This window comes from Bombina bombina, chromosome 8 (assembly GCF_027579735.1).
Source record: "Bombina bombina isolate aBomBom1 chromosome 8, aBomBom1.pri, whole genome shotgun sequence".
Lineage (NCBI taxonomy): Eukaryota > Metazoa > Chordata > Amphibia > Anura > Bombinatoridae > Bombina > Bombina bombina.
Window position 1 is genome coordinate 231,721,610 of NC_069506.1, and position 25,265 is coordinate 231,746,874.

The window sequence follows — 25,265 nt, forward strand, 5'->3', positions numbered from 1 at the left end:
TTTGATGAATAGGCAGAAAGATATTAGTTGGATGAGTGTGCATAAGTGTTTGCCAACAAGGGGTTTTCAGAGAATGCGTTGTTTAGTGGCTTCAGAAGTGTGTCCTAGAGATGGTTGTTGTCAAAGCGAGAGTGTTATTCATTTGTTTTGGAATTGTGAGTATGCTAGGGATGTTTGGAGAAGTTTGAAAGGATGATTAAGGGTTTGACTGGAGTGCAGTTTTTTACTTTTAATATGATGATGTATGGTTTGTGTGGAAGTGGTGTGGAAAAGTAGAAAGCAAGATTGATATGGTTGTTGGCATGTTGTGTGAAGGAGGTGTTGTGGGATGTGCGTAATATTTAGATTTTTAAGAAAGAGGTAGTTACTGTAGGTAATTGTGTGGGTATGATCCATGGGAAGTTGTTTTTGTATTTTTCTTTTGATAGGAGGCGATATGGGGAATTAGATTCTGAAGGCATCTGGAAGACAAAGAAGTGGAAGGATTGGATTATTTAGTTTTTTGTTTTTTTTTTCTCCAGTTTGTTTTTGTCTGTATTTGAAATATGTTTAATTTTATTTTGTGTGATTATTTAAGTTTAATGTTTGCATTTTGATTTTTTTCTGATGACAAAAATTTGGGTCAATATTTCAGTTTGTAACAAGAGATATTTTGTTTGTATTTGTTATTATGATTTTATTTTGTATATATGCATATATGATTATTTTTCTAATAAAAGAATTACGAAATGTACATCTGGGTTTTTGCTGTTTCTCTCGTTCAGAGAGGGATTGCCTGGTATTTCTGGGCTGGACTGTACTTTTAAGTCATGATCAGACTGATATGCTACAGGAAAGTTCTTCTCTGTGAAAGGCACATGTTGAGCAAAAGGAGGCTGCTTCTTGGGTGGTAACTAGCCATACAATAGGCTATTATTCTATTGTTCGTTTCCAGGTTGAGCGCTTTTCTCTTTTTATTTAATTTCATTGCTGTTTGATTTTATCTGCAGTAGGTAGAAGCGAGGATCAGTCTGGCTTATAATATTGCTGCAGACAATTATACACAGAATGTTATTCAAAGGGTGACTTTATAATGCTCATATATTCATAATATTTTCTGATGCGGCTTATTTTGTTTCTGAGTAAATATATTCCCTATAAGACACACAAACACACAGATATACCATCCATAAACATTAACTCACCCTGGTCACCCCTGTTTTACTGATACTCCCCTCACAGTGCAGGTCTTCTTGCTGACATGATGTCATCCTCGTGATCATGTGACGTGCGATAGTCTCACAGCATGCATTGATCAGGAAGCAAGCTGTGCCTGCTGTCTGCTAGACTAGTAGTCCAGACTCAGTCCTGCTCCAGCTGAGTAGCAGGCTAGAAGGGGTGCCGGTTGTGGGTGGAAGTGGAACATGGGCTGGGTAGGTTGGGTACAGCCGGATGTGGCCTGGTCTGGATGTAAAAAAGTAGAAACACACTATGAATCCTGTTAAGAGCTATGTCCATTTTAATAGATATTACCGGGCAGCTCGGGGGGGGGGACACAGGGGGGGCAGGGACATTTTTACAGGGCCCCCGTGTAGAACCAACACTGTTAAGCAGGATCCAGTACAATTCTACAGAGATAGCAGATATGAAAATGTACAGTGAGCTTAAACTAAATGTAGAAACAGAACTAAGAGGAAAAAGGCAAAAGGTTATGATAATTTTAGGACCAGTGTTGGAATGATCATTGTGATTAACTGAAACATCAGTTGAATTGGTATCAGCTACCCTTCCAATCTTTATGTGTGTCTTTTTGGTTGCCATTGAATGGTTGTGCAGGTGTGGAGTGGTGAGCTCAAGGGGATAGGCAGTTGAGTGATTGTGTTGGTGTTCAGTGGTTAGCCAGGGAGTTGTGTTCATGGTGGTTGTGTCTGGTTAGAGAGGTCCTGGTTATATAGATTTCCTCTACAACAGGCTCCTTGAATTCCAAATGTTGCACTTTAACTATTATTGCAATTATTATTGGTGTTCAGAAATTAAAGGGGCATAAAACCAGGGGTCAAGTCGAGCGAAAACGCATGGGAGCGGAGTTCCTCTACTATTTTTTCAGGTGGAACTAAGTTCCCTCTGGACAGAGAACAGAAACGCTTCATTAAACACTGCTGCTGTTGGCGGGAGAAGCTGGAGAACAGTCTGATTAGAGGGATAGTGAGATCCTCTAGTAAAGGGCAGTAACACTTCCTACAATACACTAAATGTAATAATGAGGTTTGTGAAAAACCCATAAGAGGTGTGCACAAATCACAATAAACAATAAACATAAAATCAAAAAAATAAAATCTTCAAACACACATAAGTGACAATAAGGAATAAATAGAGTCCTGGATAAGATCTTCCATCAAACGGATCCTTCTTACAATAATAAGCGGAATAGGTTGGCAGCACTCCCGAGGAAAAGAGAACGTATGCAAAAGTCCTAGAAGACAAGAGAAAGGCACCTAATCATGTGATAACACCTATCACCAGTACATATAAGGACAGACAAGTGGCAACTCACAAGGTCCAGGAGCACACACAGTGCTATAGACAACAAGCCAAGACCTCTCAGTTGCTAAACAGACTCGTATCCGGCACCACTCAACTGGTCACGTGGGGAGGCTTCTACGAATCACCAAAAAACTCACTGGTTACCACGGCTGCGGTTTCCGGAAACAGCAGACAATCTCAGCAAGTAGTCGGCATCAGGAGAAGTGCGGGAAATCACCCAGAACGATAGAAAGGGGCAGGAGCCTGATTCATATATAAAAAGGTAATTTATTAAAAATGGTAAAAACAAAGTGTACAGAAACTTGTTTCTTGGCTACATATGCCATTTCTTCAGGCTGTAATCTAAAGAATTAACAGACTCCTTAAAAACCCTCCTAAAACCAATAAATTCATAGCATCAACACAGCCCCCCTCCCTCCCAAACAGAGCATACCTGTATTCTTATTAACATGCAACTAGCTAATACATCACAAAAAAGGGGAATGGAAGAGTGGATATGACACACTGAATAGCTAGTGCACCATTGAAGTACCCAAATAGACAATACTAGTAGTTTCTTTGTCTGTAATGCACGCACCGCATCCATTGATAGCATACCTAGACTGTATAAAATCATGGCATTTCTCTGATACAAATGGCGAACGTGCATCACAGCACTAAAAAGACACATAGAAGACCTAAAAAACCAACAGTGAAAATGCAGATTGTTACATGCATAACTAAAATACAAAGTGAATACCAAGACATGTACATGATTGTATAAGACAAATATACACAGAGTGATAAAGAAACTACTGAAAGAATATACATATATATTTATGTAGCAATACATTCAGTAACATAATGCCAACTACTGAAAAGAAGACACAATGTAATATTATTATTTCAAAAGTAAAGTGCTCATGTGTCAAATATTTGAACATATACATACAGTATATATATATATATATATATATATATATATATATATATATATATATATATATATAAAAGAGACAACAGAATATGTATGTGATATAGTGAATATATATACCTATGTATATCGCAAAAAGGAAGGCACTCGCCGGGTTTAATAAGGATAAAGTTTTATTCCTTATGAAGTAACGTTTCGGAGTTTTACCTCCGTTTTCAAACTGACAACCTATGTATATATAGAAGAAAAAAACACAAAATGCGTGTGTATTATATAATTCCAATCTTGGACGGCACAATAACTAAATATTAAAGGGATAGTCTAGTCAAAATTAAACTTTCATGATTCAGATAGAGCATGATATTTTAAGCAACTTTCTAATTTACTCCTATTATCAATTTTTTCTTTCTCCTGGTATCTTTACTTGAATGTAAACTTAGAAGCCTGTCCATTTTTGGTTCAGCACCTTTGCTGATTGGTTGGATACATTTAGACACCAATCCGAAAGTGCTACCCAGGTTCTAAGCCAAAAATGGGCCGGCTCCTATGCTTACATTTTTTCTTTTTTAAATAAAGATACCAAGAGAATGAAGAAAAATTTATAATAGGAGTAAATTAGAAAGTTGCTTAAAATTGCATGCTCTATCTGAATCATGAACGTTTAATTTTGACTATACTATTCCTTTAAGATGTGCCTATAACGACCAACAATATGACCAATATGCAATTACTCATTGATACATAGGGGCATATTTATCAAGCTCCGAACGGAGCTTGATGCCCTGTGTTTCTGGCGAGCCTGCAGGCTCACCAGAAACAGCAGTTATGAAGCAGCTGTCACAAAGACCGCTGCTCCATAACCTGTCCACCTGCTCTAAACAGGCGGACAGACTTCACCACAATTCAACCCGATCGAGTACGATCAGGTTGATTGACACCCCCTGCTGGCGGCCTATTGGCCGCAAGTCTGCAGGGGGCGGCATTGCACCAGCAGCTCTTGTGAGCTGCTGGTGCAATGATGAATACGGCGAGCGTATTGCTTTCCGTATTCAGCGAGGTCTGGCGGACCTGATCCGCACTGTTGGATCAGGTCCGACAGACCTTGATAAATAGAGGCCATAGACACAACAGGTCGAGTCAATAGAAAGCCGCTAGATCCACATTCATATTAAGTCCAGAAGGATGTAAAGTTCACAGCTTGTGGATCCAATACGTCTCTCTCTGTCTCAGCCTATAGAACCTATTATATAAATGCGATTTTTCAATATATTCTATGGGCAAAATAGTGAAGCACTCCAAGTTGACTTGATGTTTCAGATTACAATGTCTAGAGACGCTATGCGACTTGAAATTATTTTTCATATTTCGATAGTGTTCTGACCATCTGTGGCTCAGGCGTCTACAAGTACGACCCTCATATTGAATCCCACAAATGCAGGATAGAAGATATACCACATAGCTGGACGCACAGGATATATTGCCAGATATGGGATAGATTTTCTTTTCGAAAGATAGTCTTAGCATGTGATTACCTTTGTTTTTACCATTTTTAATAAACCACCTTTTTATATATCAATAACGCTCCTGCCCTTTTCTATTATTCTGATTGAGATCCCGGACTTCTAGGACTTCTGCACACTAAATCCAAGCCTGTCAGCATTCCTGCTGTGTGATCACCCACACTGTGTGGAACACATGGTGCTTACATTTCTGTGTGACTTGCTCTGGGGTTATTTAGCCCCCCTCAACAGAATTAGGACAATTGCAACTTTAGTGGGTGAGACTCTGTGACAGAGGAGGATTCTCAGGCCCAACGGTAACCATTCAACCCTTCATTGGATTTAATTTGCTTTCATTAACAAAGTTGTATAGATTATATACATACAAATACAGTGTGTATGTGTATATAAAACAATATTAATTGTAAGGGGGTGGACGTTTTGGTGAGTTCCCACACTTTTTTTTGCAGGACTTGACCGCTGCATAAAACCCATGTGCTAAATCACTTGAATGTAAAAAACTGACTAGGAAATATCATATGAATGTGAAAAAGGAAGATATTTTACCTAAAAATGTCTTAACCTGAGTAAGTGCTCAGACCTACTCTTTTTTATGCTCACCTGCATGCTAAAAATCCCAAAACAAAAAAACAAAAGCCAATATGCTTTGTCAGTGCTAATGTCACACATTGCTTTACTGTGATCTCATGGGATTTCACTGAACTCCCAGGAGATTTCATAGTAAACTTCCTTATAATTAATTAGGAGGGAAATAATGTGACTGTGCCTGCACATGCCAGATGCACGCTCCCTTGCAAGTTATAATAGGCAGCGACAGCTGAGGACATTTTAAGGTGAAATATCTTCTTTTTTTATTTAGAGATATTCAAGTGATATCCTCTAGGCAGCTTTTTACAGATATACTGCATCATAGTTTGGCGATTCTCAAATAGCCTGTTCTAGCACTTTAAATTTATTTTGGTATGTTTAAAAGTAAATACTTGATTTTTTATTAGGTTTATAATGCTGTTTTAGAAAATGTTTTGTTCATTTAACTTAGTTTAATTATATATTCTGTGTTGTGTGATTATTTAATTAGGTTTATAATGATGTTTAGCATTTAAAGTCTTCATTTCAAAGCTTTAAAAATAATGTATTAGGTGTTACTTATGACAATTTTGAGAGGGGCCTGGAACCTAACTCCCTCATTTCCCATTCACTTACATTATAAACTGGGTTTCAATTTACAACGGTTTTGATTTGCAACCATTCCTTCTGGAACCTAACCCCGGCGTAAACTGAGGGCTACCTGTATACAGAACAGGTGTTGGGTAGAATAGATTGCATAGTATAAGCATTGTAAAGGGTAACACAGTATAGTAAGTGTTGGTAAATGTATAATCCTAAATGTCAAATTTATTTTGTATTTTGTATGGAACAATTGCTGGTATTTAGTGAAGATTGACCTGATGAGTCAAAGGCTGAAACTACGATTCACTGTATATGTATTCTTATGTTATATCGCTGTACTATGAAGATGTAAATAAATAAAAAAATTATCAGGGGTAAATTATTTCTTATGTTTTATGAATTCTGTATACAGGCCCGAACTAAGCTTAGAGCATACAGGGCTGGGGTCTGTTACCTTAGCTCAGCGAGTCTCCAACCTTATTATTTGTGTATGACACAGGGCCTCTGGTGCCTGTTATTTTAAGTAAATATTATGACACAGGCTGATAAGCAAAAAATTGTTATAAATAATCACATTTTCTTTGTCCTTTTGCTATCTTTTTTTTAAAGAGCTTACCTAGGTAGGTTCAGGAGAATGCATGCATGTGGAGCATTATATATCAGCAGTTTTGTATTTATAACAGTGTTTAAAATGTATAATGCAGATAAAAACATTGATACAAAACTGCTGTCTTTCATAAGGAGTTTGGTAGAATAAAATGTTGAAACACTTTTACATCTGGAAGATAATAAAGAAACAACTTATGACTGAAAGATCTGAAGCCTTCATATTTTAGGACATACATATAATCAACCCAGTAGTGGTTTTATGGGGATACAAAAGAACCCCAGTCCTTAAAGGGACAATAAACACTTTTAGATGGCAATATAAAATGATAAATTGTAAACATAAAACAAAATCTGCAATATATCTTTATTATTTATTTGTCCTCCTTTCCTGTAATTCTATTCTGAAATTGTGAGATGTTAAGATCCCTTTAGAAATGGAAGTGCAGAACACTGTTATATTCCACACAGCCATTGGCTGAAAACTCCAGTGACCTATTTATAACTGTCTCTAATTGGTCAAATTAGAGAAGGTTTTCTTTGAATGAATCATTCTATCTAGCATTTATTTAGTGTTTAATGTCCCTTTAAGGTTGCACCTCTTATGTGCTGTTTGTACTAAAAAGGAGGATGAAAAGCTTCCCTGTCCCTGAAACTGTTGTTACTCTATCAAGACGTGCTGGGCAAAGAAGTAATGTCTAAACTTATGGGTACAATTGTAACATATTATTTTTTCATTGTTTATGATTTTAGGGTGTTTATGATGTTCATGACTAATACTGATATGATATTGCTGTGTCACTGTTAAAACTGGAAGTCTACAAGCATATGGCAATTGCTCTTTACTTTGTGCCTTTTGCACAGTGTGTGCATGGGCGGTAGGGCAACCCAATGTTTCTATCATTTGGCTGTAGGGAAAGTTAGGTTAAGAAGGGGATAATTTGAAAGAGGAGATCATGATTAGGGGTTAATTATTTTTGTGGGTATAGGGCCTTTTTATCTCTTGAGGGTATAGTGTTAAATACAGTTTGGGTAGAAAAGGGTTAATTCAGTGAGAAATGGTTATGGTTAGGCTTAACAGTGATTGAGAGTTGAAATTATGGTTTATTGCAGTTAGTATGTCATGATAAAGGACTATGACAGTTGTATTTTTGGTGTAGAAAGGATCAATAGTAGTAGGATTTGTTAGGGTAGAGGGATAGGGAATGATGTTTTGGTCATTCTTAATATGTAGAGAAGGATCCCTTTTAGATTTAGGACCATTGGAAGGTTCAGAGGGGGTATTGAGCATTTATTAGTGGTTGTTGTTTAAGTAGGGTCTGTTAGGAAAAGATTTCCTTTGAGGGGTAACAGGCAATGTTAAGTTTACATACGGTGGAAGAAATCTAGGCTCAGCACAGACAGGGTCTAATAACTAGACGTGGATAGTAGGAGGTATGGCTAGGAATAAAGGTGTGGGTATAGTGATGTCGTGAATAGTTCGCCGGCAAATAGTTCCCGGCGAACATAGCATGTTCGTGTTTGCCGCGGACGGCGAACATATGCGATGTTCGATCCGCCCCCTATTCGTCATCATTGAGTAAACTTTGACCCTGTACCTCACAGTCAGAAGACACATTCCAGCCAATCAGCAGCAGACCCTCCCTCCCAGACCCTCCCACCTCCTGGACAGCATCCATTTTAGATTCATTTGGAAGCTGCATTCTTAGTGAGAGGAGGGACAGTGTAGCTGCTGCTGATTTAATAGGGAAATCGATAGCTAGGCTAGTGTATTCAGTGTCCACTACAGTCCTGAAGGACTCATCTGATCTCTGCTGTAAGGACAGCACCCCAAAAAGCCCTTTTTAGGGCTAGAACATCAGTCTGCTTTTTTTTTTTCCTGTGTAATCTAATTGCAGTTGCCTGCCTGCCAGCGTGTGTGTCAGGCTCACAGCGTATACTGTGCCCACTTGCCCAGTGCCACCACTCATATCTGGTGTAACAGTAGTGTACATTTAAAAAAAACAACACTTTTTTGACTGTGAAATAATAGCAGACAGCTGCCAGTACCCAAGATGGCCGCCAATATGACAGATGGGGAGGGTTAGAGAGCTGTTTGGGGGGGGTGATCAGGGAGGTTGGGGGCTAAGGGGGATGCTACACCACAGCATATGTAAATATGCTAAAAAAATACAAAACATTTAAAAACCTTTTATTTTAGTACTGGCAGACTTTCTGCCAGTACTTAAAATGGCGGGGACAATTGTGGGGTGGGGGAGGGAAGGGAGCTGTTTGGGAGGGATCAGGGGGTCTGATGAGTCAGGTGGGAGGCTGATCTCTACAATAAAGCTAAAATTAACCCTGCAAGCTCCCTACAAACTACCTAATTAACCCCTTCACTGTTAGCCATAATACACATGTGATGCGCAGCAGCATTTAGCGGCCTTCTAATTACCAGAAAGCAACGCCAAAGTCATAAATGTCTGCTATTTCTGAACAAAGGGGATCCCAGAGAAGCATTTACAACCATTTGTGCCACTTTTTTTGCCTTAACGCAAATCAACTTACGCAATTTGCGTATAGTCTTTTTTTCAATAGGACTTCCATAGCGCCGGTATTACAAGCTTTTTTTTTTAGGCCAAAAAGTGAGCGGCACAGCCTATCCCACAACATTCGTAATGCATTCTAAAGTCAGTAGTTATGAGTTTTACACTACAAAGTTGTAGCATAAAATTCATAACTAAAGTGCTAAAAAGTACACTAACAGGCATAAACTACCTATTAACCCCTAAACCAAGGGCCCTCGCGCATCGCAAACACTAAAATAAAATTATTAACCGCTAATCTGCCGCTCCCGACATCACCGCCACTAGAATAAACATATCAACCCCTAAACCGCCGCACTCCTGCCTCTCAAACACTAGTTAAACATTATTAAACTCAAATGTTCGCTTTGCTCAGGTTTAATAATATCTTAGGACCAAAGATATAAAGTGATATCGGTGCTGGGGTATATAATTGTAAGTATAATAAAACACAAGAACAAAAAGATACCTCACAACAGCACTCAATCCAATATTAAGTTTTACTGGTAAATATATAGTTTACAGTGTCATATAAACTACCTACTGTGCACAGTGGTCACACAATACATATATGTTAGTAGATACTAAAATATAATCTATCTAGCTAACAGAAAACAGCAGCTCTCATTTTGGAACAGTTGATAAAAGATTATACTTATCCTCCGCTGTGTTGTGAATAACTCAGTCAGTGTACTGTCACTGTTTCCAAATAAAAGTGGACTCCTCAGATTTCCCGATGCAATAATATAATTGTAATCCCAGGGCAACAAGAACAAAATAGGAGGTGATCCTGGAAGGGGCTGATATACCAAGCGCTCACAGCCGAAGACCGTGTAATCCCAGTACACGCTAGCCGTGGCGCAGACAAGGCTTCACTGTCTCAACAGCATCACCCTCTACACCTCCGTATGCGCCTCCAAGTACTTCCTGTTTGGACCGGAAACTGAGCAAAAGATAGCTCCAAATAGTGCTGCGTAAAGCGTTGCTCCCTAAGACAAGCTCAGAATCAGACTGAGCTGTTGCAATTGCCGACGTACGTTTCACCAGATATGCGGATTCTTCCGGGCATGTGTATGATAAGTTCAGTTTCCTGCTTCATATTTAAAGCGGAACCATGTGCAGATGCCCCCGGAAATTAGGCCAGTGAATATAAGTTCCTATGCAAAATAAATGTGCTTCTAATGCTTATCCTACATTTAAATAAACCATACATTTTTCTGTTTAATACGCTCTTGCTTATTAAGTTGAATTCCATATCACTTAATATGTTGGTTAAGATGCTGAGAACTTAGTTAAGATCTATATGTAATTCATCCTAGCAACTTTGGCTACACACGGATCACTTAAAGTGACAGTATTCTTATATTTAAATTATTTACATAAAGGAGTTTTCCCCCCCCCCACTCTTATTTTCTTCTATTTACACAGATATCCTCCTGCCCATCTCTCATTATTTATAAGATTTGTCATTCCCAAATATGTCATATATTATATAAAGACTTAACAAACAATTATCTTTACAAAAAATGGCCCAGATTATTTTCCTCATTTAGACCATTCGGGGCTAGGGTACCTAAATTAAAAATCTATCTGCTTTCTCGTCTTAGTAGGATATTGTCGACATCACCTCCTCGTGTACCCAGACTAACTTTGTCAATTCCTATTAGCCTGATGTACTGACATCATGTTCAATGTCTCTAAGATGTTCCAAGGTACGATCACGTAGGGCCCTAGTCGTCTTACCTACATAGTAAAGGGGGCAACTACACTTAGCTAAATAAACTAGGCCTTCCGTCCTACATGTGATCTTGGAGCGTATCTTATAGACAGTTTCTTTATTATCTGAGAAAAATCGTGCTCTTTCTATGTGGTTACATGCTTTACACTGTTTGCATGGGTAACAGCCTGGTTCACGGCCAACTCCATCCAACCAGCTGCCACTCATTTGTGGTCGAATGAAGTGGCTGTGGACCAGGCTGTCTCGTAGATTGGGTGCCCTTCTTGCTGTAAACAGAGGTTGAGGGGTAAGAGCTTCACACAATTTGGTGTCAGAAAGAAGGGTCTTAATTAGTTGGCAAGCATGGCGTTCATTTATAGTGACAGTGACTGGGATTCTGATGTTAAGGATACATTTAATCTAGAGGAGTCAGATGATGAATCTATACAGGGAGATAAAAATATTTACAAAGCATTTAAAGAACAGAAGCAGGTGTTATTCAAACAGCTTAGAGTAAAATGGGAAATATCTAGTCTCACTAACTATCAAACAGCTAATATGATACCACGTGGTCTCAGGTTTTTGAAATTACCAGGTACAAACTTACAAGAGACTGAGATACCAGGCTTCAGGGAACAATGGGAGGACATTCTTACTGAATGTTCAAATAAGCTAATGACTTTAATTTTAAAAGAAGATAATCTCAAACTTGAAAAAATTAACCAGCAATTAGCGGTAACAACAACTACCTTAAATAAATGGGAGGAAAATAGTGAATTTAAAGAGTTAAATGATAAAATGAAAAACGAAATTCTACGTACTCAGTCAGAGAGGAAAATTTAAAAAAAGAAAAAATATGTGAGAGATGATAGGGATTACAAATTGAAACAAGTATATACTTATAATAGGAATAAAAATGATCAGAGTGATTCTGAGGGTGGTACGACAAAAAATGATAGTTAACAAGGTAAAGTCCCTTTAGGGCATACAACAAAAGAGGCCCCAAAACTAGACGCAGCAGAAGGAAAAGGAAGCAACAAGAAAAAAGACCCTTGACAAATTTGAGGCAGTAAAAGATCTTAAACTGTTTGCCAGAAAATTGGTATGCCATAGGCTCTTCGCTGGCGACAAAGATAACGAAAATGTTTGTAATACTGACAATATTGTAGAGATACTAGAATCTCTAGAACAAGATACGTTAACATCAGAGACCGGTGGGAACCAAAATACTATTAATAGTGGATTTAAGTCTAAATCCACATTTATGCCGAATTTAAATAAAGTACCAGTAGTTTCCACCTTTGTCAAATTGGTTGAAGGCGATATAATGCAACTTAACAATGATTATCTCAGGAATGATCAATTTCTTGGATGTCACGGTTATGGTGAGGAATGGTACTTTAATTACAAAGGTGTTTCGTAAAGCTACTTCTACAAATAGTATTTTAAGGGCTGATAGCTTCCACCCAAAATATCAGATAAAAGGGATTCCTATTTCACAATGCAGATTTCTTAGTAGAATCTAGAGAACTGACTAAACGGTTTGGGCAAAGAGGATACCCTAAAAAACTTATTAGTCAGGCATATCAACGTCAAAAGAATCGCTCACAAGTAGATAGTATCTTTAGTACATCTAGGACCAAAGCTAGGGGTAAGGATCCTCAACAGGGGAAGATCAGATTTATTTCAACTTTTAATGAGAGTTGGGAGGATATCCGTAAGATAATGCAGAGATATTGGCATATCCTTCTTTCTGACACCAAATTGTGTGAAGCTCTTACCCCTCAACCTCTGTTTACAGCAAGAAGGGCACCCAATCTAAGAGACAGCCTGGTCCACAGCCACTTCATTCGACCACAAATGAGTGGCAGCTGGTTGGATGGAGTTGGCAGTGAACCAGGCTGTTACCTGTGCAAACAGTGTAAAGCATGTAACCACATAGAAAGAGCACGATTTTTCTCAGATAATAAAGGAGAAGTATTAGTGTTAGTACATTTATATTAAATATAGGTACATACATTTTGCATATTTGATATCACAGATAGGGTTTAACATTAGTTAGTCATTGTGTATTTTATTTTTTTATTTTCTGGCCTTTATTAGGCTAGGTCACATTGACACTTTTTCACACCAATATCACATCACACATAGATAGGGGTTGCTGATTGTTTTTGCATTATCCTACACAGTGGTTGTTTAGTATTTCGCCATGTGTAACAATTTTTTTATTTTTTTATTTTCTACTTACATTAGCGGTATAGCACTTTAATATTATTATTACTTATAAGATTACCATGATCAGATGGCTTATTTATAGGATACAAGGGTATCTTTATGTTGGACCAATGATTACACATATTTATATATATACTTTCTGCACGTCATTTAGATATAGCTTTAGGTTTTGATTACATTCCACACTTTATTCTTGGCTTATCATTTTTATTATATATTATAAATATCTTGCTAGTACATTTATATTAAATATAGGTACATACATTTTGCATATATGATATCACAGATAGGGTTTAACATTAGTTAGTCATTGTGTCATTTTTTTTTAATTTTTTTTTATTATTTTTATTATTTTTATTTTTTTAAGATTCCCTCTTAGTAAATGTATTTATATAGTCATGTTGACACATCTAGTATTAATTACTTGTTATAGGTTATTCTTATTTGAGATTTGCTCAAAATGGTTTGTGTTACATATGAGAGCTTTTTTGTTAGGGCAGAGAAATAAATGTCACACTTTAAAGGAGGGTACAATGTAGATATAATACCAATTAAGGTCTATAATACTAAAGGAAAAATATAGATCTATTGTGATATAAAACATACATGTGGTCAGGCATATTATGTGATTATATGTAGAATAGAGACTATTAAAATACATGTATCCTGCTTATGTTTTTTATGTGGGTATATTATATTGTTGTACATATTGTGATTATTTTATTTTGAGGTGTATAACAAATGTTTTTATTGTGATTGTTATATTACTGTTTTCCATTTTTTATTTTTTTCTTAATTTGAAGGGTTACAAGGTTATTGCTATTGTCTATTTTGGGTATGGCAATGGTATGGAGGTTAATACAGAGATATCTATTCTTATTTGGGATTTGCTCATAATGGTTTGTGTTACATATGAGAGCTTTGTATATAGGGGTTTCCATGCCTACCAACTGCTGACCTGTGCAACAGGTGTTCACACTTTAGAAATTAATTAGCCTATCAGATTTAGTTTTATGTGTTCTATTGTCTTTATAAAGCAAGTGTTGTTAACATTTTAACATAGCCTGAGGAAACAGCCTGTGGTGGCTGAGAAACATGTCGCTGTTTTTAAAATAAAAGTTTTTAAATATACACTTGCTTTATCACAATTATTCTGCTCCTGTTTGGGGGCAGAGTGTGTGTGCTAGTTCTATCTTCCAAAGTGGTGATTTTCTGCATCCTGCAAATTGGATTCCACAGTCCACTGGGCGGCTGAGAGGTCCCAGTACTGCTGATATTGCACCTGGTGGTGCTTTGTTTCCTGTAAGTACAACCTTGAATCTTTATTTATCTGTTGTACAAACGTTACTGGGCTATGTATGTGCCTTTTTTGCCCTTATAGGCATCATAGGATAGGCCCTCGCCAAGGATCATCTCTATCTGGCTGGAGACACCAGTGAGCTGGACCACTGTTTGATGTTCCAGGCTGCCACAATAGCACCATTTGGGTGCGCTACGCTTGTGAGTATATTTCCTATCCTGCTGATGTTTTGTATCTGACTGCCGTGACGTTACTAGGCCATGTTGGCGCCTCTGTGCTTCTTTCTCTTATAGATCACGCCACACCAGGATGACCGTCCTATGACAGAGAGCTGCCTTCTTTCTTTTGGATTATTCTTTGTGTGGACATTTTGTTATTTGATTATACCAATATCATCTGGGTCCACTTGTGAGCATATCATCTCTAATAATCTGATATAAGTGTGCTAGGTTTATTGTATATTCTCTTAATTATCTGTATATATCTGCTTACTGTTTGCTGCTTATTGTTAGCGCCCCCTAGGAGTGTGGTGTATGTTCTATATGCACCACCCTCCTTATATCTTTTGTTATCAGATAATAAAGGAACTGTCTATAAGATACGCTCCAAGATCACATGTAGGACGGAAGGCCTAGTTTATTTAGCTAAGTGTAGTTGCCCCCTTTACTATGTAGGTAAGACGACTAGGGCCCTACGTGATCGTACCTTGGAACATCTTAGAGACATTGAACATGATGTCAGTACATCTAGTGTAGCAAGACACTTTACTGAGTTTCATAACTCATCACCAAGTACCTTCAGGCTAATAGGAATTGACAAAGTTAGTCTGGGTACATGAGGAGGTGATGTCGACAATATCCTACTAAGACGAGAAAGCAGATGGATTTTTAATTTAGGTACCCTAGCCCCGAATGGTCTAAATGAGGAAAATAATCTGGGCCATTTTTTGTAAAGATAATTGTTTGTTAAGTCCTTATATAATATATGACATATTTGGGAATGACAAATCTTATAAATAATGAGGGGTGGGCAGGAGGATATCTGTGTAAATAGAAGAAAATAAGAGTGGGGGGAAAAAAAAAAAAAACTCCTTTATGTAAATAATTTAAATATAAGAATACTGTCACTTTAAGTGATCCGTGTGTAGCCAAAGTTGCTAGGATGAATTACATATAGATCTTAACTAAGGTCTCAGCATCTTAACAAACATATTAAGTGATATGGAATTTAACTTAATAAGCAAGAGCGTATTAAACAGAAAAATGTATGGTTTATTTAAATGTAGGATAAGCATTAGAAGCACATTTATTTTGCATAGGAACTTATATTCACTGGCCTAATTTCCGGGGGCATCTGCACATGGTTCCGCTTTAAATATGAAGCAGGAAACTGAACTTATCATACACATGCCCGGAAGAATCCGCATATCTGGTGAAACGTACGTCGGCAATTGCAACAGCTCAGTCTGATTCTGAGCTTGTCTTTGGGAGCAACGCTTTACGCAGCACTATTTGGAGCTATCTTTTCCTCAGTTTCCGGTCCAAACAGGAAGTACTTGGAGGCGCATACGGAGGTGTAGAGGGTGATGCTGTTGAAACAGTGAAGCCTTGTCAGCGCTGCGGCTAGCGTGTACTGGGATTACCCGGTCTTCGGCTGTGAGCGCTTGGTATATCAGCCCCTTCCAGGATCACCTCCTATTTTGTTCTTGTTGCCCTGGGATTACAATTATATTATTGCATCGGGAAATCTGAGGAGTCCACTTTTATTTGGAAACAGTGACAGTACACTGACTGAGTTATTCACAACACAGCGGAGGATAAGTATAATCTTTTATCAACTGTTCCAAAATGAGAGCTGCATATATTGTACTATATCCATCATGATTTTGTGTTGTTTCCACAATTTTTCTGTTTTCTGTTAGCTAGATAGATTATATTTTAGTATTGTCAGGATTCTCTTTAGGAACCACTTCTTAACATGTTATAGGGATACTGCACCTTTAACTGCATTCTGATCCACTTCCTGTTCCCTATAAAAGATTAGCAGCCCTCTAGCTCATTGCTTGGTATTGAAGTCTATTCTTGATTCCTTGCTCTCCTAGCGTACTTCTGATTGCTCTGTGTACTGCATCACCTACCTGAACTTTGTTGCGCTGATCAGTCAGCCACTCTGCCGCTAAACTTTCCTTCACTGCAGCTACGAGACAAACAGTTTTCCCGGCCGGATCTACAAGATCAATCCGCGGTGATGTCACACGCCAACCAAACGGACCGTCCCGGCACTTGCCGCTGCTCACAGCCTCTTCGAACCCCGAAACTGGGAGTGGGAACAGCCTCCAATTCTTCACAATAGCCAACCGGCAATCATTCCAAGGTACCTGTCTCTCTCTCAAATTCTGGGCTAATCTTAGCTGCTCCATTACCGCGAAGCTAAGCATTATAACATAACTTTCTGTTCTACTCAAATCTTAACCAAGGTTTCATGTGGCATTACATATTCTCTTATTCATATCTGTCAAACTAGAATATAATAGGGTAACCTCATGTATACAGGTTACAGTCTCTCAGCTTGTTCTCAATATAACTTCTGTCATTATTCCACACTTGTTTCTTATATTTCGCTTAACTGTATTTTACTGTGTAATCAAAACAGGTGACAGTTCTAAGTTCTTAAAATATATATTGAAACACATATAAAATGCTTAGGAATATATCTGGGACTCACATTACCTTACTGGTAACTTATGTGCTTTTCACATATTTCTAAGCTACATACTTAACCACTATATCTCAGCAGCTGTGGTCTAATTGAAGTTTCCTCGTTGTTCTCTAGACAACTTTGTTTCCTTGACATACCTGACAGAATACCAAGCCCTCCTAACATGGACCCAGCTGAGATGACTACACAAATACAATCCCTTAATCAAAAAGTCGATTTATTGGCTGATGGCCTTAACACATTAAAAGCAGAGAATGTAGCACTTAAAGCTTACATCAAGGATTACCTTGAAACCAAAATCCATACACCTGAGCCACAAGTTAGTCTCCCTGAAAAGTTCTATGGAGAAAGGGCACAATACAGAGATTTTAAAATTGCATGCCTCCTGCTGTTCACTTTAAAGCCCCAGTCATACCCTAATGACAGAATCAGAGTTTTAACTATTATTTCTTTCCTTAGAGGAGAACCACGTAGTTGGGCCAATAGTTTCTTTGAGACCAATGAAAATATACTCAATTCATTGGATCAATTTCTCATAGCCATGGGTCAATTGTATGAGGACCCTTTCAAACAGCAGACTGCAGAGACAGCACTCAGGGCTCTCAAACAAAAAAAAAGGGTAGTCGAGGACTACATTACAGATTTCAAGAGGTGGGCAAAAGATTCCGAATGGAACAATCTATCTTTGAGGAATCAGTTCCGCCTGGGTCTATCAGACTCTGTTAAAGATGAACTGTCCCAGACGGACATACCTTCCACATTAGAAGAGTTAATGAAGCTCAGTATTACTATTGATAGGAGATTAAGGGAGAGACAACATGAAAGAACATACCCTAAGACATACACTAAGAAAAATATTAGTAGTACACCTGCCACTTCCTCTCACAAAACTAACATAGAACCAATGGAAATTGGCTTCCTAAAAGGCCCTCTAAGCCCTCAAGAAAAAATCAGACGCAGAGAAAATAACCTGTGCCTCTATTGCGCTTCAGATGAACACTCTGTCAAAGATTGTCCAGCCCTGCAGAGATCTAACAAGGGTGAGTCTTTTATTTCTACTAACTGTTGTAGTACTTCTGAGACAAGAACAACATACTGTAAACTCTCACTCTCTTTTCAGTGAGATCAATACCACCTCAACGTGCCCGCAATAATTGACTCTGGAGCAACCGCATGCTACATTGATAAAGATTATACATTTATCAATAAAATCCCATTAATGCACAAAAAGTCTCCTGTATTATTAAAGGGTATTGATGGAAGAACTATATCCTCAGGTCTTGTAGAGTTTCAAACAATACCCATACTAGTCTCCACCCCTGAACATCATAGGGAATATCTTACATTTGATGTCATTGCTTCACCTGCATCTCCAGTCATACTAGGGTTAAATTGGTTAACTTTACACAACCCTGAAATTAATTGGACAACATTGACACTTACTTTCTCCTCCAATTACTGTAGTACCACATGTTTTCCGGTAAACATAATGCACATTACCCCTGTACAAGATGAAATAATATTACCTGAATAGTATAGGGATTTTGCAGATGTTTTTAGTAAAACTGAATCAGAAAATCTTCCCCCACATAGGAAGTACGACTGCCCTATCGAGCTAGTCCCAGGAGCACAGATACCATATGGTCATATATTTCCCCTATCCAAACCCGAGCTTACACATCTCAAATCCTACCTTGAGGAAAATTTTAGGAAGGGATTTATTCGCCCGTCCACCTCTCCTGCTGGAGTGGGCATATTTTTTGTGAAAAACAAAGACGGCTCTCTACGGCCTATAGTAGACTACAGACAACTTAACAAAGTCACAATAAAGAACCGGTACCCTCTACCACTTATCCCTGAATTGATTGATAGATTAGAAGGGGCTAAGTATTTTACCAAATAAGACCTTAGAGGGGCCTACAACTTAATACGGGTAAGAAGTGGTGATGAATGGCTCACGGCGTTTCGTACACGATACAGCCTGTACGAATACACCGTGATACCATTCGGCTTATGTAATGCCCCGGCCACCTTTCAGCATCTAATCAACAATCTCTTTAAAGATTTTCTAGATGTTTTTCTTGTCATTTATCTGGATGACATTCTCATCTACTCAAAGAGTTTATCTGAACATATTCTACACGTTAGACAGGTACTCTCTAGGTTAAGGAGTAATTTCCTTTATGCTAAACCTGAGAAGTGTATCTTCAACACACAGACCATTAGCTTCTTAGGCTATGTTATAACTTCCACTGGCATTCATATGGAACAAGCCAAAATTCAGGCCATTATTGACTGGCCTTCTCCCAAAACTAAGAAGGAGGTACAAAGGTTCCTTGGCTTTGCGAACTTCTATCGGAAGTTCATAAAGAACTTCTCAAAAATAACAAAACGCTTAACTTGTTTAACTAAATCCAATACAGCTTTTAAATGGAATAATGAAGTCCAATCAGCATTTGATGTGCTAAAACACCGCTTCACTACTGCACCTATCTTGAAATTTCCTAACCCCGAACAACCCTATACCCTAGAAGTAGACGCATCAGACATAGCCGTGGGAGCAGTCCTATCTCAACGCTCAGGTATAAATCAACCACTCTATCCTGTAGCTTTCTTTTCTCGCTGTTTGTCCAGCTCAGAACAAAACTACCCAATTGGGGATAAGGAGCTCCTCGCCATCAAAATGTCGCTGGAACACTGGCGTCACCTACTAGAGGGCACTTCAGTTCCCACCGTGATTTATACGGACCATAGGAACCTCCAATACCTTAAAACAACAAGGACGCTTTCCGCAAGACAAGTCCGCTGGAACCTCTTCTTTTCTAGGTTTAATTTTCAGATTGTCTACCGCCCAGCGAATAAAAACCATAAAGCAGATGCCTTATCAAGATTACCATCTCACACTCGTCACAACTCTCCTAAGGACACCATCATTCCTGTAGAAAACTTTGTGTCTTTTGTTATAGACGCCAACACCAGTCTCACCCATGAACAGTCCTTGAACTCCAGTAAACCGATCTCCCATTTACAGAAAAGATTTGATGGTTTATACTACTTCAGGGATAAATTATATATCCCTCCTAAATTAAGACAAATCGTACTACAATCCTCTCATGAATCCTTACTTGCTGGGCATCCCGGTATTAAGAAAACACAGGAACTTATCACTCGCAACTATTGGTGGCCAGGAATCAATCAAGATATAAAAAAACATGTCCTTACCTGTACAGAATGTACAGTTTCCAAAAGAGCTAAACATCCTCCTTATGGACTCTTGATTCCAGTACCTACTCCTAGTAGACCCTGGCTAGAGATCGCTCTAGACTTTATCGTTGACCTTCCTAAATCGGAGAATAAAACAACCATCCTAGTAGTTGTTGATCTTTTCAGCAAGATGTCACACTTCATCCCTTACCATAAACTTCCTTCTGCCTCTGAAACCATTCAACTACTTATCGCTCACGTTTTTAAGCATCACGGTATCCCCGATACCATGCTTACTGACCATGGAACTCAGTTCTCCAGCAAACTCTGGAGTGAATTTTGTAAGTTTTTTTTCAATTGATAAACGTCCGAGCACAGCCTACCATCCACAGACCAACGGCCAGACCGAGAGGTCGAACCAGTGGCTTGAACAATTCCTCAGGACTTACTGTTCTTCGCAACCACTGCAATGGTCTAAACATCTTCCTTACGCAGAGTTCTGCTTCAATAACACCATCCACTCCACAACCAAACAAACTCCGTTCTATGTGAACTACGGATTCCATCCCAGATTTCAATTACTCCCTGACAACCAAAGTTTGTCACCCAACATCTCAGATCTTTCAGTTCTAATTGCGTCCAACTTTTCTAATGTTAAAGCTGCTATAGAAGACGTGAAGAAGACCCAAAAATATTATTATGACAGGAAAAGAATTCCTTCCCCCTTAGACTCAATTGGTGACTTGGTTTGGTTGTCTACCAAAAACTTCAAACTTAATACCCCTTGTAGGAAATTCGCTCCACTTTTTATTGGACCGTATCCAGTGACTCACATAATCAATTCCAATGCTGTTCGTCTTCAACTGCCGGATTCCATGAAGGTGCATCCCACCTTTCATGTCTCTCTGTTAAAACCCTACAAGGCTCTCAGGAATTCCACCTCCAGTACCATCCCTCCTGAGGTTGTTGTGGATCCTAACACTGAATACAAGGTATTGTCTATCTTGGACTCTCGTAACCATCGTGGAGTTCTTCAATATCTCATCCGTTGGAAGGATTACACACCAGATGAAGATTCGTGGGAGCCTGCCGCTAACATCTCCGCTCCTAGACTGGTAGCATTCTTCCATCGAAGGAACCCTGACCGTCCTGGTCCTTGAGCCCCGGGGTTGCTCCTTGAGTGGGGGGTCCTGTCAGGATTCTCTTTAGGAACCACTTCTTAACATGTTATAGGGATACTGCACCTTTAACTGCATTCTGATCCACTTCCTGTTCCCTATAAAAGATTAGCAGCCCTCTAGCTCATTGCTTGGTATTGAAGTCTATTCTTGATTCCTTGCTCTCCTAGCGTACTTCTGATTGCTCTGTGTACTGCATCACCTACCTGAACTTTGTTGCGCTGATCAGTCAGCTACTCTGCCGCTAAACTTTCCTTCACTGCAGCTACGAGACAAACAGTTTTCCCGGCCGGATCTACGAGATCAATCCGCGGTGACGTCACACACCAACCAAACGGACCGTCCCGCCACTTGCCGCTGCTCATAGCCTCTTCGAACCCCGAAACTGGGAGTGGGAACAGCCTCCAATTCTTCACAATAGCCAACCGGCAATCATTCCAAGGTACCTGTCTCTCTCTCAAATTCTGGGCTAATCTTAGCTGCTCCATTACCGCGAAGCTAAGCATTATAACATAACTTTCTGTTCTACTCAAATCTTAACCAAGGTTTCATGTGGCATTACATATTCTCTTATTCATATCTGTCAAACTAGAATATAATAGGGTAACCTCATGTATACAGGTTACAGTCTCTCAGCTTGTACTCAATATAACTTCTGTCATTATTCCACACTTGTTTCTTATATTTCGCTTAACTGTATTTTACTGTGTAATCAAAACAGGTGACAGTTCTAAGTTCTTAAAATATATATTGAAACACATATAAAATGCTTAGGAATATATCTGGGACTCACATTACCTTACTGGTAACTTATGTGCTTTTCACATATTTCTAAGCTACATACTTAACCACTATATCTCAGCAGCTGTGGTCTAATTGAAGTTTCCTCTTTGCTCTCTAGACAACTTTGTTTACTTGACATACCTGACAAGTATCTACTAACATATATGTATTGTGTGACCACTGTGCACAGTGGGTAGTTTATATGACACTGTAAACTATATATTTACCAGTAAAACTTAATATTGGACTAAGAGTGCTGTTGTGAGGTATCTTTTTGTTCTTGTGTTTTATTATACTTACTATTATATACCTCAGCACCGATATCACTTTATATCTTTGGTCCTAAGATATTATTAAACCTGAGCAAAGCGAACATTTGAGTTTATTATTTTCTGGATGGTATTTATATGTAATCCTTTCCTAGCTTTGGCTCGGTTTTGCTTCTCTTATTAAAGAGATTTACTACTGTGTACTACTCAACAATATAGTTTTTGAAGCTCTTAATTAGTTGGCAAGCATGGCGTTCACTTATAGTGACAGTGACTGGGATTCTGATGTTAAGGATACATTTAATCTAGAGGAGTCAGATGATAAATCTATACAGGGAGATAAAAATATTTACAAAGCATTTAAAGAACAGAAGCAGGTGTTATTCAAACAGCTTAGAATAAAATGGGAAATATCTAGTCTCACTAACTATCAAACAGCTAATATGATACCACGTGGTCTCAGGTTTTTGAAATTACCAGGTACAAACTTACAAGAGACTGAGATACCAGACTTCAGGGAACAATGGGAGGACATTCTTACTGAATGTTCAAATAAGCTAATGACTTTAATTTTAAAAGAAGATAATCTCAAACTAGAAAAATTTAACCAGCAATTAACGGTAACAACAACTACCTTAAATAAATGGGAGGAAAATAGTGAATTTAAAGAGTTAATTGATAAAATGAAAAACAAAATTCTACGTACTCAGTCAGAGATGAAAATTAAAAAAAAGAAAAAATACGTGAGAGATGATAGGGATTACAAATTTAAACGAGTATATACTTATAATAGGAATAAAAATGATCAGAGTGATTCTGAGGGTGGTACGACAAAAAATGATAGTAAACAAGGTAAAGTCCCTTTAGGGCATACAACAAAAGAGGCCCCAAAACTAGATGCAGCAGAAGGAAAAAGGAAGCAACAAGAAAAAAGTGAAAAACACAAGGAGCTCCTATTACAGGCTGAGAACCAAGAAATAGATGAGAGGAGAATAATTAATCTATCCTCCATAGAATTATCTGGAGACCAAATCTCTTTATTAACAAAAGGGTTGTCTTTCTCGCCGGCAAAGACCCTTGACAAATTTGAGGCAGTAAAAGATCTTAAACTGTTTGCCAGAAAATTGGTATGCCATAGGCTCTTCGCTGGCGACAAAGACAATGAAAAAGTTTGTAATACTGACAATATTGTAGAGATACTAGAATCTCTAGAACAAGATACGTTAACATCAGAGACCGGTGGGAACCAAAATACTATTAATAGTGGATTTAAGTCTAAATCCACATTTATGCCGAATTTAAATAAAGTACCAGTAGTTTCCACCTTTGTCAAATTGGTTGAAGGCGATATAATGCAACTTAACAATGATTATCTCATTGTTGATAATTTAACACAGGGAGAAAGAAAGGCCCTTTATGAATTGGGTTCAAATAAAAACCTTACCATCAAGCAATCTGACAAGGGTGGTAACCTGGTACTACAAGACACAGTAAAATATAGAGATGAATATTACAGACAACTTAATGATCAGACACAGTATAAACGCCTCAAAGAGAATCCTATTAATAATATTCTATCTAGATTAAGTACCATCTTACAATGTGGTTTAATGAATAATATTATCTCTAAAGAGGAATATGAATTTTTACTACCAAAAAATCCCAAGATACCCACATTCTATACCATTCCAAAGGTCCACAAAGAAGGATATAAATATCCACCGGGCAGACCAATTATTGCCGGTATTGATGGGCCTTTGGAAGGTATAGGACAATATATTGATCATTTTTTAAAACCTTTTGTTCAATATCTCCCCACCTATGAACAGGATACACCTGATTTTTTAAGAAAGATCAATGGTATTAATATTGAGGAAAATACGATACTGGCGACAATAGATGTTGAGTCATTGTACTCTAGCATTCCCCATGCTAAGGGATTGCAGGCTACAAGATTCTATCTTCAGCAAAGAGGTAGTACCTTTCAGAGTCATACAGACTTTATTTGCGAACTATTGGAATTTGCCTTAACAAATAATCTATTTGTCTTTGATGATAGATATTTCCTGCAGCTAAGAGGCACGGCTATGGGGGCCAAATTTGCGCCCTCATATGCGTGCCTCTACTTAGGATTCTGGGAAAATCTTTATGTGCTTGACTCCTCCACAGTATGTGACCACGTCTCTATGTGGCTTCGCTACATAGATGACGTGTTCCTCCTGTGGAGGGGGACGGAATCACAGCTGAAATCATTTGTTGAATCCCTCAACAATGAAATATTCAATCTAAAATTTACATTAATTAATGATCCAGGAATGATCAATTTCTTGGATGTCACGGTTATGGTGAGGAATGGTACTTTAATTACAAAGGTGTTTCGTAAAGCTACTTCTACAAATAGTATTTTAAGGGCTGATAGCTTCCACCCAAAATATCAGATAAAAGGGATTCCTATTTCACAATTTTATCGTGCTCGTAGGAACTGTACAACAGATGCAGATTTCTTAGTAGAATCTAGAGAACTGACTAAATGGTTTGGGCAAAGAGGATACCCTAAAAAACTTA